Source organism: Olea europaea, unplaced genomic scaffold, assembly GCF_002742605.1.
Source record: "Olea europaea var. sylvestris unplaced genomic scaffold, O_europaea_v1 scaffold307, whole genome shotgun sequence".
Lineage (NCBI taxonomy): Eukaryota > Viridiplantae > Streptophyta > Magnoliopsida > Lamiales > Oleaceae > Olea > Olea europaea.
Window position 1 is genome coordinate 172125 of NW_019249416.1, and position 18702 is coordinate 190826.

At 36.7% G+C, this 18702-nt stretch overlaps 1 pseudogene; it reads left to right on the forward strand.

Annotated features, from left to right (window-relative positions):
• The first annotated feature begins 561 nt into the window (after positions 1-561).
• LOC111384992 lies at positions 562-15766 on the forward strand (annotated as a pseudogene).
• Positions 15767-18702: the final 2936 nt, after the last annotated feature.

Below are 18702 nucleotides of genomic sequence, written 5' to 3' on the forward strand. Positions count from 1 at the left end.
GTGAAATTCTTCTATGTTTTCCCGTGGACGTAGCCTAAATTGAGTGAACCACGTAAATATTTGTATTCATTTTTAATTGCATTTTTCTCCATTCCATTTTCATCAAAGCCAAACATGACCCATGTTCTCTTAACAGTACTATCAGAATCAGGTTTAGTACAGGATCGTTCACTATTTACATTCATGGTACTATTTTGATCGTGAACAAAATTGCTACAAAGTATGAGATTGAAAAGTTCAATAAAAATAATTTCTCATTGTGGAAAATGAGAATAAAAGTAGTTTTGAGAAAAGATAACTACTTGGCGACAATTGGACGAAATTCCGCACAGTTACTAACGATGGAAAGTAGAATGAGATGGTTGGCAATGCAATCGGTTATCTCACCTAGCACTAGCCAATAGAGTACTGTCAAGTCAAGTATGATGAAGAAGAAGACAGCCAAAGAGATATAGGATATACTGATAAAGCTGTACGACACCAAATCATCAGATGGTATAATCAACTACAATAATCAACCACATCAACACCCTTAACACTTTATTTTCACAGCTCACATCAATGGGGCATAGTAAAGATGTAGATGAACGTAATGAGATCTTACTTCAAAGTCTACCAGATTCATATGATCAACCTATCATCAACTTAACCAACAACCTTGAAAGTGTAGTCTTTGATGATGTTCCAACTGTGGTTCTTGAAGAAGGTTGGACCAAGAACAAAGAAGACAAATTGACAAGTTTACATTAGGCGGAGCTTTGATGATGATGAGAGACAGATCAACGGAACGTGGCTCCATTGGGAGTCATAATCAGAGTATATAAAAATCCAAAAAGTAAGAAAAATAACAAATGTCATTAACGTGGTAAAAAAGAGCACTTAAAAAGGGATTGTTGGATTCTAAAAAATAATGAAAAAGTCAAACAAAAAGGTCCCGAGACGTCAAGAACTCAAGCTTGAGTAGTGAGCACCTCAAATGATGGTGAAATTTTATACAACGATCAGTTGTTGAAAGCAAAAAATAGTATTATGATGTTTGGCTTACGGACTTAAGAGCTACATAGTACGTATCACTAAGGATGAAATGGTTCCATCGGTATGAACTTATCTTAGGATGATTTATGTTAATGGAGAATAACCATGCCTTGGAGATCGTTGATATTAGTACCATCAAATTGAAAATGTATGATGTTACAATTCACATCATCCAGGAATTACAACATGTAAAAGGCCTGAAGAAAAATCTATTGTCTTTAGGGCAACAGATAGCATTGACTGCAAAACCTATTTACAAGATAGGATCATGAAAATTGTCAAAGGCACACTTCTGGTAATGCAAGCTTAAAAGATAGCCGCAAATTTGTATATGCTTAAAGGAGAGACACTACGAGAAGGAGAAGTATATGTTGCATCGACAAATTCAATAGAAGAATTAACGACGATGTGATATCACAAGCTTAGCCACATGTTAGAATGTGGATTGAAAATTTTCTCTAAAGAAAAGCTTCTTCCAAAGCTTAAAAAGGTATCATTACCATTTTGTGAGCATTGTGTTACTAGTAAGAAGAACAGATTGAAATTCAGCAGTTCTACTGTTGGAAGTAAAGCTATCCTAAAGCTAGTTCATTCCGATGTTTGGCCAGCACTGGTATATGCCTAGGAGGTGCAGGATACTTTGTATCTTTCATTGATGATTACTCTAGGAGATGTGGGTGTACCCAATTAAAAGAAAAGCAGACATGCTTGTAGTCTTCAAAATATTCAAAGCACATGTGGAGCTTGAATCTGAAAAAGTGTCATGTGTATGAGGATTGACAATGGAGAAGAATATACTGGTGATGAATTTGATAAATTTCTGTCAATAAGAAGGTATCAAGAGACGGTTCACGATGAAATACACTCTATTCGACCGAAATCCAACAACTGTATATGTTCGTTGTACAAGTAATAATTGTAATGAGAGTTATCGTCCTATACTGAAGAAGGCTCAATTCTAGCATATTTGATATATTTAAATTCGTAATTGTAACAAAAGATTCTTGGTTGGTTACTAACTAGGTTTTATAACAAAAACTTGTAAAATTAATAACAATTGGTTTAAGAGTCAAATGTGGAGGAATGTATTAGATTTTGACTCCACTCATCAATTCTTAGTTCTAATTCTTAATCAATGATAATTAACTTAATTTATGCAGTTGTGATAATCGATAATTTTAATTTTATTTATTATTCTTTTTCAAGATATAATAAACCTACGATTACCATGAGACGATCATATTCCTAGTCCGAATTTAAATGGCAAATATGCATTGACGTTTAGGATTATTACACATGATCGTACAAGCCATAAATAATATTCCTAATATTTATTGTCCATGTATTCCATAAACAGTGTTCTACTTATCATGAATTTTTCAATACTACGAATAAGAAACTTATTGTCATAATATTGCGCAAACATTAAAACAACATAATTATACATATTAATGGAATCACAATGCAAGAATTAAAATAAAAATACAAAGTCTCAAATTAAAAATTAAGAATCAAAGAGTTTTTTCATCTATCTAATACAAAGGATTTTAACCTTGTGTATTAATGTATGAATTACAAAGAAGATAATAGAAAGTCATCACCCGAATCATTAAACTATATAGAAAATCTAAAAATTTTCAATTTATGCCTTCAAATCGGTTGGTCGATGCTCAACCAACCAAGAGTCACCAACCTCTTGGCTGGTCAATGATCAACTGACACGGACGACCATCTATGTTGGTCACCCATCGACCATCCATGTTGGTCAACTAGTCGATGGCCCGGCGCCGGTCAATCGTTGACTGATGGATACTCTCACTCCCTCATTCTCGCTCTTGTTGGAGAAAGAAGAAATGATGGTTCTATACATGATCTGCAGAAAAGTAAGATTAAAAACCCAAATTAAAGGGAGATAGAAAAGAGTGTTACTTTGACTATTGAATGAGCAAGAAGATTGATGGAAAGAGGAATGAATGGGAATGGAGAACTCACCTTTCTATATAAACAATGACTTTGAATTCATTGGGGGGGGGGGGAGAACTTCCTCCTAAAACCCAAATCCACTCATGGGATGTCATCTGTGCAATATTGACACCACATTATGCCACTTGGACTATTCAATCCAATTATATAATACCAACTATCGATAAGAGATGAGTAGACAAGAATAAAATGCGTGGAGTGATGAAGATGCTACCCCTTATCGATAAATATCAATAAGCGATAGAGTGGCTAGTGACATTGGATGACATTAATAATTGTCTATGATGACCAACAAGGTGAAAGCTACTCAATAGATGCTCTACATTCATGTCTGGTTGTTAATCACTATGAGGCGCTCTACTTCCATGCCCGACCATCGACCCCATGAGCACTCTACATCCATGCCCGACCGTCGATCCCCATGAACATTCTATGTCTATGCTAGGCCGTCGACCTCCATGAGCCCTCTATGTCCTTGCCCGATAGGTAACCACCATTAGCACTCTACATTAGTGCCCGACCGTCAAACCTATGAGCACTCTACGTCCATACCTGATCGACGATCCCCATTAGTACTCTACATCAATGCTGGTCTGTCAACCACATAAGCACTTTACATCTATACTGGACCGTCGACCCCATGGGATCATCTATCACCATGCGGCCAACCCAACACTTAGCCATAAAATATCAATAAATTGGATAGAGATTGTTGAGCAGCTGTCATGGATGCAACCAACTGCTAGATAGTTGGATGCCCCCACTTAGAACATAGGGTAGTTAAAGAAGTACGCGAGACACGTGGCATCGTAACCGTCCAGAATTCACGTGGCTTCAGGCACCTATATATACACCCAAGGCAAAATAGGTATCTCTTAGAAGAACTTTGACTATTTGAATACTTTATTTAATTTTCTTTATTCAATACTAATTCTCACGCCGGAGGAAAAACGAAGGAGAAAGCTCTGCCCTCATTTTTTAAGGAAACACTTCTTATTTGAATAGTAGAAGCACCGTACGTAGCTAGGGGCATGAAGGTATTATTTCACAACTATTTCATTGGCAGCATCTGTGGGAAACTCCACCGAACAGAAAAGTTATGTCAAGAAGTGATACGCGTTTGATGGGGAATGAGGTAAAGACAGAGTCGAAGTTAGTTGCGAGGGGTCCTGACCCAGCACCACTGCCTATGTATGTAACGCAAAGCTAATTGAGCGATTTGGAGGCTTAGTTGATAACAACGATGACCCTCTTGCAGAATCAAGCATAGAGAGCCACGTTCCCGCCACCAAACTAAGAGGCCCCACTTGTCATCCAACCCACAACGACGGACTCGAGGACTCCAAAGAAGATAGTTTTGCAGCCCTGACAGCCCATAGTAGACCTGGAGTGGAGGATCTACGAAATCATGATCCAAAAGATAGATGATACACTGTTTAGGAGAAAGGACAAACGAATAGGGAAAGGGTTTTAGAAGAAGACCCCTTTGTACTCGAAATCATGGTTGTCCCTCTATACTTTGGATTGTATAGATTTTGAAGGCACATAAAGGAATAGAAGTTAATATAGTTGACAGATTACCAATGCCCTTTTTTAACTGTGAAGTTTCTATTATCGATAAATGTGTTGGTCAATAGCTTATGATCAACGATCTTATTTTTCTGAATGTGATTGTCTGAGGATGAATCTGCTTACTTGAGTAGGGTTTAAAAGAAACTAGTTAGATGGGTAATCTGTGAAGAGACTTGAACCTTTATCAGATATAAATTAATAGAACGTAGCATTTTAAAAGAAAATTGGATTTTTGAAACCTACTCGAGTTCTCATAAGATTGATTATATTTACAAAAAATATGTTTCCTGTTATCATGATGCTAACTAATATACTTAAACAAAAAATCATCTTAGTTTTATGACACCATCCAATTTGTGTGGAATAAAAATTTCAAAGTAACTTTCCATCCCATGCGAGGGTATTGGACTTCTTACCCCTTTATGGTAACCAGAAACACGTTTGTAGTCCAAGGCATTTTTCATTTTGGATAAGAGCATATGTTTCTGGATACAACAAAAGGAATTTTCTATTCTCAGGAACTTCATAGATAAAGAATTTGCTATCTCCTTGACCATAACCTGTACTTGCTATTAGGGTAATGTGGCTCTTGATGTCGCTTGAATGCTTTTACGGCTAACAATGGAATTGGCAAGAACTGATATAGCTAGTCATGCATTGGCTGCTTTAGAAGAGAGCTCTATAAGGTTTGACTTCTGCCTTGTCGTATCATTCAAACATATTTTAGCATAATTATTGGAGTTGTACTTGAGAGAACGAAAATAATTGCAGAAAAGTTTATTTAGTTGGAAGACGTGGACCAGTACAAGCAGCGTGTACTACAAAAGAAATACGTGAAGTTCTTGGTAATTTATTTACCTTTACCTATTTCTAGTATTGACATTAATATATACTATATCTTTTCATAATTTCACTAATGTCCTTTATTTTTTGCCTTAATTTTGTACTCCTTATCCGTATATTGTTCAGTACAAAAAGACAAAATCCACGTCCAAATGCAACAAGTGGTTTATGTACTAATTTTATTTTGGTATTCATGCCTTAATTCAATATAAAACTGTATGGATTAAATCACTATGACCTGACCATTTAACCTTTTCCCGTACTTCAATTAAAAGTCATATGGAGTGTATTCATGTTTTGTAATAGGTTTGTGGTTGTGTTGGAGTTGGAGTGGGTATGAAGGAGAAATTTGTAATGCCATCTATTTGCATTTGTCTAAGATTTGGAATCATATCACTCAAGTGAAAGGGACCTCATGGAACTCTGAAATTTTTTATTGAAGTTTTTCGGGTTAATTACGCCGATAGTCACTGAATTTTGCAAAAGGTTTCTAAGGGGTCACTAAACTTTAAAAATCACCTAAATGGTCATCGAACTTTGCAAAAAGTTTCCCAAAAGTCACTGAACTTTCCAATCCCTAAACCACCTTAGAGCCACCAATTATGACCACCAAAATCCACCCTCCGACCACCTTAGCCGTCGGACTAACGTACCACCTTGAAGCCCTTGCTTTCCTTTTCACAACCCACCCAAGGTACGGCTAACACCAACCGATTTGGTCGAAAATTCAAGCTAAAATGGGATGACCAAGCACAAAAATGGCCGGAAGTGTTAGAGTCACCACTTTTGGACCACCAAAACTCCACCTTCCGGCCACCTTGGCCACCTGACTGACATACCACCTTGAAGCCCTCACTTCCCTCTTTGCAACCTAGCTAAGCTTCAGCCATAACACCAACCGATGTGGTTGGAAACTCAAGCTAAAATGGGCAGTCGGAAGCACAAAAAATGGCCGGAATCTTCATTTTTTAATGTTCCAGGCTGCTCATTTTAGCTTGGATTTTCGGCCGCATCGGTTGGTGTTATGGCTGGAGCTTTGGTGGGTTGCGAAGAGGGAAATAAGGGCTTCAAAATGGTATGTCGGTCCGACGGCCAAGGTGGCCGAAGGGTAGAGTTTTGATGGTCCAAAAGTGGTGACTCTAACACTTCCGGCTATTTTTTGTGCTTGATCATCCCATTTTGGCTTGAATTTTCGATCGAATCGGTTGGTGTTATAGCCGGAGCCTGGGTGGGTTACAAAGAGGGAAGCGAGGGTTTCACGGTGGTATGTCGGTCCGGCGACCAACGTGGCCGGAGGATGGATTTTGGTGGTCCATAATTGGTGGCTCTAAGGTGGTTTAGTGGTTGGAAAGTTCAGTGACTTATGGAAAACTTTTTACAAAGTTCAGTGACCATTTAGGTGATTTTTAAAGTTCAATGACCTCTGTGAAACCTTCTGCATAGTTCAGTGACCATTTAGGTGATTTTTAAAGTTCAGTGACCCCTTGAAAATCCTTTGCAAAGTTCAGTGACTATTGGCATAATTAAACAAGTTTTTCTTATACTACTAGAAATATGACGTAGTTCTTTGTTGGCATTATAGTGTATAACTGCTCACGAAATTATTTCTTTCGATTTTGAACTGTCGTAAGTGTACAGTTCGTTAAAAAGTAATAAAATTGAATATTAAGTTCCGAAAATTATCCCACAGAGATCGAATAGTTCAACTTTATCTACCTTAGCCTTAATCGAAATGAATTTATCAAATTTAAAGTTTTAACCTAAGAAACCCCTAATTTAGCAAACCCTAATTATGGAAAATACTAATTTGACTAGAATGTTTTTTGGATGATTTGAAAATGGAAAACAATCTATCTAAACGAATTTAGATGCAATGTGATGATTGTAACGCAAGTTGACTTTATTCAATAAGAATTAAACGCACTAGGATCATGAATTTCTATGTAATGATCACTTAAAAACCCTAATTTTACAATTTGACGACACGATTGGATTATTGAAGAATTAATGCTCCTAAATCTATCCAACACACTCTCTCGAGCAATATCAAACCTATTCTTATTTACCACCACCCTTTATCTCTATGACGGATGCATATACATAAGAATGCATGTAGTTTTATGAGCAATTAACGATTCACGCAAAGTATAAATGTATATTTCTATCCCTTATCAGACCCTATGATGATTCATACCTTGTCAAATCTATTTCGCTTCTCTCAAATGCAAGAAATAAAACACTACATATCACATAATTACGTGCACTTAATTATGGAATAAATTAAAGCATATAAACCATTCAAATAATCGAATACGCATTTCATTGTCAAATTGCAAAAATTAAAATCCAAAGATTACATTATATAGTTTATTGATCTTCTAATACAAGAAAATCTAGCCTATCATGGAGAACATAAAAGAATACATGAATTCTAGAAGATAAAACATCACCGGATTATAGATACGCGTGAAATCTTGATGTTCTTTTTGAAATCCTTTGTAAATCTCCCTCAAATTTGTCTCCAAGATGTGTTTTATTCTCCTCCAATGTGTCCTAGCCCTAATTCTTACGAGTCTAGGCTTTTACATCGCGTCTCCATCGAGTTCCAAAAGAGTTTTAGCGTAAATAGGAAATTGAAGCATCGATCCTCGAATTTTGCCTTTGCGGCCATATAGGTATAACCTATGCGACCACATAGGTATCAAGATTTTGGGATTTTCAATTTCGATAGCCATGTTCACGACCGCATAGGTATAACACATGCAGTCACATAGAGCACATTTTTGAAGGTATTTATTTTAGTCCTTGAACTTTTATCTCTTCGATTTTGGCCTCGTTTCTTCCTTCTTCTCATTCCATTGACTAAAATTAACCTCCAGTTGGTACTTGGCTCGATCAAACCTTCGATTACTCCTTCGGTTCAACTTTTGGATATTTGCATTTCAATTCCTGATCTTTTACTTTGCTTCGTTTTGGTTTTTTTCGCTCCTTTTTTCTTGTGAATTCCACCATGTCCATCAATAAAACCTACAATGCAAGAATTAAACGAATTTAAGTCACAATTCAAACACTTTGCTCGTAATTTAGTCATGTTTTTTAGTCATATTAGTGAATAAAAATGCACTTATCAATAGCCTATATCATAAATGATATGTATGATGTTTCTGAAAAGCGTAGTTCAACTAGTAAACTGGAATCTTTTTCAGGGATTAAAGACTTATCGATTCATGTTAAGCAAGCTGATTTAGTTACAACCCCCAGCAGATGAGGTAAATTTTATCTACAATAACTTGTGTGCATTTTATTTCATAGTTAATTCTATAGCCTTTTTGCTCTAGTTTTATATTCGATTTATACATTTTCACTTTATACTTGGAGATGGTTTATTTTTAATTTTTTTGGTTTATGACAAGGTAGAGATGAAGAACTATAGGTTCTGAAGGAGAGTTTATGAGGTGATTTCGAAGGCAGCCTTATCAGGACCTTCTCTTCCTCTTCCAAGTCAACGTGAATTGCACTTAGTCTTCTTTCGTAAACGAAATAGGTTTATAGAGTCAGATGATAGAAGTGGGAATGTAGCTGGTTACGCCTTGAGGAGAAAACTCTCCGAGGTAAATTTCCTTCATAATAATTTCTGTTGAAAAGGTTTGTAAAAATAATAGTGCTTCTTTTTCTTTTATGCTTTATTCATCATTTCTTGCACATTGTAGCATGTGAGCTTATTATTCGAGCTATAGCCAGCATCAAAATTTTGCTGTTAAAGTATGCAAAAAATGGATATTTTCTAATTTCTTAAATCCTATACAATATTTTCATGATTATTCAACTCGTTGAATTGGGTGATGAGAGACCTTAGGAACGTTTTTATGCATTTAGAGTTCATTTACAATGTTTTCTGATAAAACCACATGAAAGCATATTATATTTGAAGCTTTTCAAAATTTGGCTTTAAATTAAGTTTATGACTCATTATCTATATCTCTTACTTGACATTCAACAAGAAGCACTTCTCGTTCTATCTTGAGAGTTCTGAAACCACATCTAACAAATAGTGGTTAAGGCAAAGCACGCCTCTTTAAAGTTGAAACGAATCAGAAAGCACAAGGTCATTTGTAAGTTTAATACATTTTTCTTCGTCTTCCCGGTCATGAAGAAAACAACCTTTGAAACATCTCCAACCGCGAATAGAAATGACGCACTATCATTAATGGGGAACCGTGTGAGGAGGCCGGTGGGTGTAGGGTTAAAATGTAGCTGATCAACATTATATGATCGGAATCAAATAAGAGTTTGGTCTGGAAAATAGGAGATTGCATGTTTCTTTTTTTCTCTCTTATGTGTATATGTTTTGTTCCTTCACTCAGTTGTTTTCCCAATTTTTCGATTTGTATATGTTGTCTTTTTTTTTTTTTTGCCTCTTCAGCATTTGTACACTTAAGAGGCAGAATCTTTTGAAAGTTTATGCTTTTCAATTTTGTTATGGGAGTAGAAATTCCATTGAGGTTGAAGATCTTTTGCAATTTTCTCAAAGTAACTTAATATTTTACATTTTATCGTGTAGAGAGTTTTTTCCTAATTCTCTTTGTGGAGTAAAAATTTGAAATGAGACAAGTTCTTGAAGTTTGTAGCAACTTTCTACAAATTTTATTTTATGCATCGTTGCACCAGACTTGTGCTATGCGCCAAATTAGAGTATGCTCACAAGTATTGTGTGCAATGACTGCGTATATTAAAACACAGAGAGATTATATTTTTTGCCACTCAAAAAGAATTTTTAAGTGTTCTAAAGTTACTGTTTATACATGACACCAAAAGTTTTATGCCTTCATTTTTTTTTCTTTGTCAATAATGTCACTATTAATGGAATATATGTTCTTCCGTGATTCCAACTTGTGGGCTGGTGTGTAAGTAAACAAAATTCAGGTTTTTGAAACTGTTATAAATTCCTGGTTTACCTATGCTCTTTTTTACAGGAGATGATCTGGGAAAAAAAATTGCAGTTGGTACAGGAGTATTTGAAGACATATCATGTGGGTAAATGCCCTGGAGCTCAACTTATGAGTGTAAACGTCCCATGAAGTTGTATTCTATCTCTGTTTTCCTCTATGGTTTATGATTTTACTTGCATATGCTAAAATTCAGTTGACGCTGTGTGATATGATGCACGAGTATTTTCTTGAAGTGAAATTGTGAAATGCTCGCTATTGTAATGTATCGTATAGGGCTTTGGGGATGCATTGACCATTATATTTTCTACTACTATTAGATTTTCAGAGAAAAGTATAACATCAAAAAAATATAAAGAGAGGAAGGTTTACAGATGGGAATGGGAAGTGGACTTCTTTACTACATACAATTATTAGTTAGATTTTTATTTTTAGTGAGTGCTCTTGTTGCTTGCAGGTTAGTGCTGAAGAGCATTAGTTATAATTCAGTAGCTATTGACAGTTTACCATTTGATCATTACAAAGGTACATCGAAAAAATGGTATTGTAATATAGGTTTATGCTTCATTTTTACTCAATTTATGTGGTTGTTATCTAATCCCAACTCAAAAGCCAGGCCATACAAGTATGTAATTTAGCAGATTTGAAAATTAGAGAAGTCTTAACTTCATTCTTGTACGATAGTTTATCCCGTGCTTCAAAAATTTCTGCCAGGAGTCATAATTTTCAAGCTCTGATTTTTCAACTGCAAAGAAATGTGATTCCTTCATATCTTCGTCTTTATCTTGGTTTTTTTTTCAGGAATTGTTCCAAATTTCGGAGGTCTAGTCTTGGCCAATTCTTCCAAAGATCTTCCATAATATGAGATTTGCTTATATGTGTGTTGGTGGTTGAAGAAAGGATCGACTAGCATCATTGCCACCAACCTTTATTGTGCTGAAGAAACTGTGAGTGTACTTCTCATTCCACGTTGTTCTCTTATCCATGGTCATCATCAGTGAATCTTACTCAATTTTATCATTTAATGATAATCTGGGATGGTGTTAAATGTTTGCTAACTAATTCTGCTGATCACCCAAAAACCATGAGCAGGTTGTTTGGTTTTTGATACCCAATAAATCCCGGGCTATGATGTTAACATGGGTTAATATTATTTCATAGGCATAGGCCGATGAATAAAATAAGTCCAACAACCAAGTCCATGAGCTACACCCGGTCCAATTGTATTCCTTATGGATGGCTTGAATCTTGGCCCGTTTACCCCTTTAATGGCCCAACTTAGAGCCTAACCCTAGAGTATATATTTGGCTATAACCCTAGCCACTTTCATATGATGAGTGTGTGATTTTGAGAGAAGAAATAGTGAATCCCGGTTGCCCCACTTTTGTGTGAGAAAAAGGTGTCCAGAAGTGTCCAGAACGTTGGTATAACGTGTGCAATTGGTGGTTCTTTCATAGTATACCTTTGTGGCATCTTCTCTTAGCCTTTGTGGCGATAAATCATCATCCTTTCTTATCCTACGTGGGTAAAATTGAATAGCAACCAAGGAGAATCAATTGGTTGTGGTTTGGAGCCGTTTGGATTGGTTGTTGGTAGAGAAAGGTACGTTGGACTGAGCCTAGAAAACCACCGTTTGAAGACTTTTGAGAGAGCTTCCGCAACAATTGGTATTAGAGCTTCAAGGTGAAGGTTTTGGCTCGTGAAATCTACCAGAAATCGTCAAGAAAATCAACAGAAACGCAGCAGAAATCAGATCGAAGAAGTTGTCCAAAAACTGTTAAAATCAGTCTCCGTTTTTTGCATTTTCTGATCAATCCAAAAGGAGTTTGAAGAAATGGAGACCACTGGCGTGACGTGCAGGAGGAGGCAAACCCTGCAGGCCGGCGCGTGTCAGTCGAATGCGGCGCGTGTGGTGGCGCGTGAGGACCACGCGCAAAGGGAAGAAACGGCGCGTGCGGGCGCGTGAAGGATTTTTTGGCGACGGTCCCTTCAGGCAGTTTTTTTCTTATATTATTTCTGACATTTTTCATGTTGAAAGTTTTCTGTTTCAGGGTACGCAGAAGAATCTGGACAACGTTGTTCTTCGGGCATTCGGGACTCGATTGTGATTTTTGGGTTGCTGCAGTTTCCAGAGACTTTAGGATGAATAGTGGTGGTCCTAAATTGATAAATTCGCAACTCTCATAATTTACGGACTCAGATAGGTCCGCTCTGGTATATTGACTTAACTTAGTTTAAATTTCAGTATTAGCAGATCATCGTATGGGGTGATCGTTAGGATTGGGGGTTGTCATTGTTTGGAAACCATTGCTTGTGCTAGAAAATTTAGGAATTATTTGTTTTGTTTTTTGAAGTGTTGAGTTTTGATTGCAAGTTGGTAGTTGATTTTGTGCTTTACCTGTTATATAGTCACTGTGTGAGACTTGTTGCGTGGAAATTCGAACTTTTGTTTACATACCTTCGTGTTGTATTGATTTTCCTGTTAGAACACTTGGACTTGACCGTTCGAACATTCCCTTGATCTAAGATCGTGAATCTTACGAAACCCTGGAAATCTAGAACGGTGTTTATTGCGATCGTAGGATAACTTTGTGTGATCTATCTGTGCTTTTGGTTGTTCTAGTTTTTCAAAAATGTCTTCACGCTTTGAAGTTGGAATTTTTAATAGGAAAGGGGATTTTTCAATTTGGCAACAAAAGATGAAAGGTATTTTGGTCCAACAAAAAGTTTCAAAGGCCATAGATGGCAAATTTCCTACAAATTTAACAGAAGTACAAAAAGAAGAGTATGATGAACTTGCATACACTTCAATTATTTTACACATGTCTGATACTGTTTTGAGAAAAGTAGAAAAACTGGATTCTACAAAACAATTTTGGGAAAAGTTGGAGGACTTATATTTGCTTAAGTTAACTCCTAATAAATTATACTTGCTTGAACGATTTTTCAGCTTTAAAATGGATCCTTCAAAGGATCTTGATGATAATCTGAATGTCTTTAACAAGTTAGTTCAAGACATCGTTAATTGTAATGAAGAGGCATCTGAAACGTATAAGACTATTATCCTGCTTAATTCCATGCCTGATTCATATAGGGAAGTTAAGAATGCAATTAAGTATGGTAGGGACACCTTAACACCCGAGATTGTCATAGACTCACTTAGGAGTAAGGATATGGAGATTAAGGCTGAAAAAGAGGATAAGAGGAGTGACGAGTTACATATGATGAGGAGTAGGATGAAGTTTAAGCAAATGAATTTGGGTAGAACTCAAGACGGTAGTGACTCGAGTGATGAGGGTAGTAAGAAGAAGGGCAAGAGACGAGACAAGTCTAGTGGTAGAAGGTGTTACAGTTGTGGTAAGTCTGGACGCTTTATTAGGGACTGTCCCAAAAAGAAAGATAAGCTGAAAGGAAAGATGAGAGGTGAGACAAATTTGGTTGAGGGGTCGAGTTATGACCCAGTGAGGTTTATTAAGCGTAAACCTAGTCACTGCATATGCATCTATGTGTGATCATTTTCTGCATGTGTGTGATTGTCTAAATTTTGTTGCGTGATTATTTGCTACATCTCAATGTCTTTGATATGTGCATTTGCATGAATTTGAGACATTAGGATTACTTGGTGTAATTGCTTGCATGCATAGTGGGTTAGGATGTATTAGCAGTATGTTGTGTGTCTTTTGGTGAGGTGGAGTATAGATGCCTAGGGGTACATGGTGGTTTGTACCAGGGATGTGGAGTGTGACATTTGGATCACGAGTGGAGATGTGATCAAATGTCTAGGATCCTTTATCTGGAAAGAGACCCTGATCAGGTGGAGTGTGAGAGAGGCACTTCTATCACTTCTATTAGGTGGAGACCCATTATCCACGTAGGTTGGGAGAAGTGATGTGGAGATAGAGGATTGTCCCGCAGACTTAGGATCTATTGTGACTTACCAGTTAGACATAAGTTGAGTGATCTGTCTAGTGAGCGTGGTGGGCGATGAGAGGAGATATGTGTTCTCGAGGTGTGAGTAACACGGAATGGAATAGGATAAGTATGGTGAGATCTTTTCTTAGGGTCATTTATGCATGTGTTGCATACGTGGTTGACCGTGGTTTGATTGACTTGGTGTTAATCTATGGTTCTATGTGAACGTGTTTCTGAAAAGATCTGTGTGTGTTATCCTATAGTATATCGTCATCGCATGTGTATTTGCTCTTGATTGTTTACTGTTAAATATTTGTTTCTACTTGGGTGTTTTTGACCTTAGCTCTAGTGAGTACATGGAGCAGGTATGGTATGAGTTTCAAGTTGGAAACACGAGGTAAGGTTTGTGATCCAATTTTATTGGCTACCTTGATTATGCAAGTGTTAACTGTGTGTTTTGATTGCTTGCAGATTTATTGGGCATCAAGGTGGAGATTTGTTGGGTTTTTGACACCCAATAAATCCCGAGCTTTATTATTTCATAGGCATAGACCGATGAATGAAATAAGTCCAACAACCAATCCATGAGCTACACCCGACCCAATTGTATTCCTTATGGATATCTTGAATCTTGGCCCGTTTACCCCTTTAATGGTCCAACTTAAAGCCTAACCCTAGAGTATATATTTGGCTATAACCCTAGCCACTTTCATATGATGAGTGTGTGATTTTGAGAGAAGAAATAGTGAATCCCGGCTACCCCCCCTTTGTGTGAGAAAAAGGTGTCCAGAATGCTGGTATACGTGTGCAATTGGTGGTTCTTTCATAGTATACCTTTGTGGTGTCTTCTCTTAGTCTTTGTGGCGATAAATCATCATCCTTTCTTGTCCTACGTGGGTAAGATTGAATAGCAACCAAGGTGAATCAATTGGTTGTGGTTTGGAGCTGTTTGGATTGGTTGTTGGTAGAGAAAGGTACGTTGGACTGAGCATGGAAAACCACCGTTTGAAGAACTTTTGAGAGAGCTTCCGCAACACAGGTTGCGAGCATTTCTTAGGACATTGGGAAAGGAGTACTAACATCTAACTCAGCAAAGCCTGAGTGAGAATGACTCCTTCAGTTGTTGGAAGGTAGGAATATCAGAGTTGTCCAATTTGATGATGGGGAAAAAAATGATGTTGAAGAGAAAAAGCGCGGAAATTTGAAAAACAAACCTAGGGAAAAACTTGCCACGTAGGAGGAATTGCTACAAGTCGTCAGTGGATGAAAGCATATTTCTCTGTGGATAGCGTAGATGGTTAACCTTTCAAACAGACTAACGTTGAACATTCTAGTTTTGGACAAGCAGAGATTGGGGCAATAAGCCATTAAGAATGTGTTGGACAGAATATGAGAAATTTAATTTAGTTAGCAGCTATAATCTTAATTGGCCAATTCAGAGGGTTTTCCATGAGGATGTCGTCCACTCTGCTTGAAGAACTCCGTTACAGTCCTTTCAGCTTTATTGGAAAGCTCTTTTAGTGCTTCTTTACAAGTTCTACCTTGAACACTCGATCGCCACTTGAGACATATAATTCGAGTCCTGCCCATACAGAATCTGTAGCTTTTCTGACGTTAGTTAAAGATCCATTTCTACCCAGGGTTTTCTCTATAAGTTTCAACAAGGAAATACCTTCATTCACACTCCACACTAAGTGATTAGCACTGTCAATTGCAATGCATGCAAGGGTCACCACAGGTAGAGATCAGCAATTAGGAGGTCCTGAGAATGTAATTGGATAATTGGAACTTGAATAATTAGCAAATACCCTCATCCACTAAAATAGTTAGATTTATGTAGTAGTTCAATTGCGTTCTTCTGCTTCTATCTTTTACCCATCTCTGTCATCTTGTTCACCACATTCAAGGTGCATTTCAGGGTATTTTTGGAATTTGTGGCTCTCCAAGTAGCGATAGCAGGTAACATCTAATGGTGAAAGCATGAGGCAGAAATGAGCAGAAAATTTTGGATTATGCTTGAGATAGTAGCATATTATTGCAAACATACCATGATCAAGAAATTTGGCAAATGGATGTCAAAAGAGTGTTTCTTAACGTGAGTCTTCACGAACCCTTATAAATGACAACCTGAAGGTTCTAAATCCAAAGAGCCTAACAAGATATGCAAGCTTCAAATATCTATATATAGATTGAAGCAAGCTTGAAGGAGATGGAATCTTTGTTTTGATGATATAATTAAAAATTTTGATTTTATCAAAAAATGAAGACGAATCATGTGTATGCAAGAAAACTAGTTGGAGTAAAGTTGTGTTCTTAGTTTTGTATGTGGATGGCATACTACTAATATGAAACAATATCCCTTGCTTCAATCTATGAAATTGTTGTTGCCCAATAATTTCTAGATGAAGGATATAGGAGAAGCAATATACATCCAAGAATCAAGATCTATATGGATGGATTTACTAGATTGCTTGACTTATTTCAATATACGTACATTAACAAAGTGTTGAGAAAATTTAGCATAGAAGAGTCCAAGAGAGGGCTCTATCCCTTAAGGCATTGGATTTCTCTCGAACGATGTGTTTGAAATTATAGGTCGAGAGATCTCGTGGATAAGATTCTTTATGCTTCGGTAATAAAATCTATTTTTAGTGTGATGCTATGTAGTAGATCTGATGTTTCATATGCTTTTTGTGCCATAAACATGTTCCAAGTGAATCCTGGTAAGAAACACTTAATCTACGGGACCCAACTCTTAACGTATCTTAGCTTCTCTTCCATCCATGTGTACGTTACTTGCACACATGGACACCACATTAGATTACACAAGGCCTTAGCTCTAGCAGGGTTCTGACTGCTATGTACTCTCTAATGCTCAAGTCAATCGAAGAAGAATATATTTGGGTTTTGGAGAGAAGCAATGGACGAAATAATGGATGCCAATTTGAAAAGAGAATTGCCAATTGCAATTACAAGAATTTTGTTACCCAAGTTTTTGGATTGCCCTTGAAGGGAGGAAACCAAGGATTTGTAGGGACTCCCATAACCCATACTAGGCTGAAAAGCTATGATTAAAATAGCTCTTGTTTGGGCTCCATTTTGTATCAAAATGCATTTTTCTCTCTCTTTATTTAACTACACATTTTTTAATAAAATAATATTACAAGTAAACAAAAAAATTTCATTAATTTTTAACCACACATACTCTAGAAAAATCACTATTCTAAAATTCATTTTTTCATAAAATCTCTTTAAAATGGAAACAAAACAAAGGCATGGATTTGCCACTTTTAGAGCAATCACATCATTCTATATAGTGTACTCTGTGCAACTTGGCCAGGGCGAGGATTGAACGCTTCAAATTTGCACTGCAGCGGAGAGGAGATGCATAGCCTCAGATGAAAATTATTCAATTAAGGAGCCTAAAGGCAGGACCTAATCACTTCGGACTAGGTCTGTAGAAGAGGCAAGGCATAATGGAGTGCTTATCTTGTATGACTTTAAGGTTATAATCGACCATAGGTCAACAATTAGGATTTCTTAATTCAATAAAAAGAAGATCCGAAATTTGCCGCATGCCATTATGAAGATCATGCATGTATTTTTCAAAATTGGTAGAATTCATTATAGTGTGTTTTTGTTCCGCCAACATTTCTTAATAAATGGAACATATTAAGAGTTATACTCATTGGAATGACAATAGTCTATTCTTTTATAATTAAATAGTAGTTTGATTTCTTTTTAGTCTTATTTTAAAATTTTTATACGAAATTGCATGTCAACTCGTATAATTTAAAGAAAGCTTTTGATAACGATTAATATTAATTTTATCCTAAGAAAATGGGTCATTACAAGAAAGCAGGTTAATAGGCTGCAATAATGAAACCTGAAGATTGATTTGGTTCAAAACTGAAGCATGCTTTATTTGCAAGACATGCTTGGATACCAGACAAGGCTAACGCTCGATGCTTGAACAAAAAGTCGATCATTTCAGTTTGTAGGGCTGAATATATTACAGCAAAATTCCAATCTAAATGAAACAAGTTAACATGCTTAAACAAAAAGAGGGGGGGGGGGGGGGAGGAAGGAAAAAAAAAAGAAAAAAAATGCAAAAACAGAAAACGAATCAAACACAAAGACACTTGATGCCTAAATACTCGAAGTTCGAATTTTTTCATATTTGAAAAAAATGGAATAAACTTTCTGCTACAACTTACTAGATGTAGCTTTGATACACATCAGCCCTGCACTTCAATAGCATCATGTTCTCCATTGGATTGTTGCGTTCGTAATTCGCTACTTGAAGTGGGGATCTCTGGATTTCCGTTGTCTTGCTCCAAAAAAGCTTGCCACTCTTCAATATAAGCTATTTTATCAGGATCCAGACTTGGCAGTTCACGTTGCTGAAGAA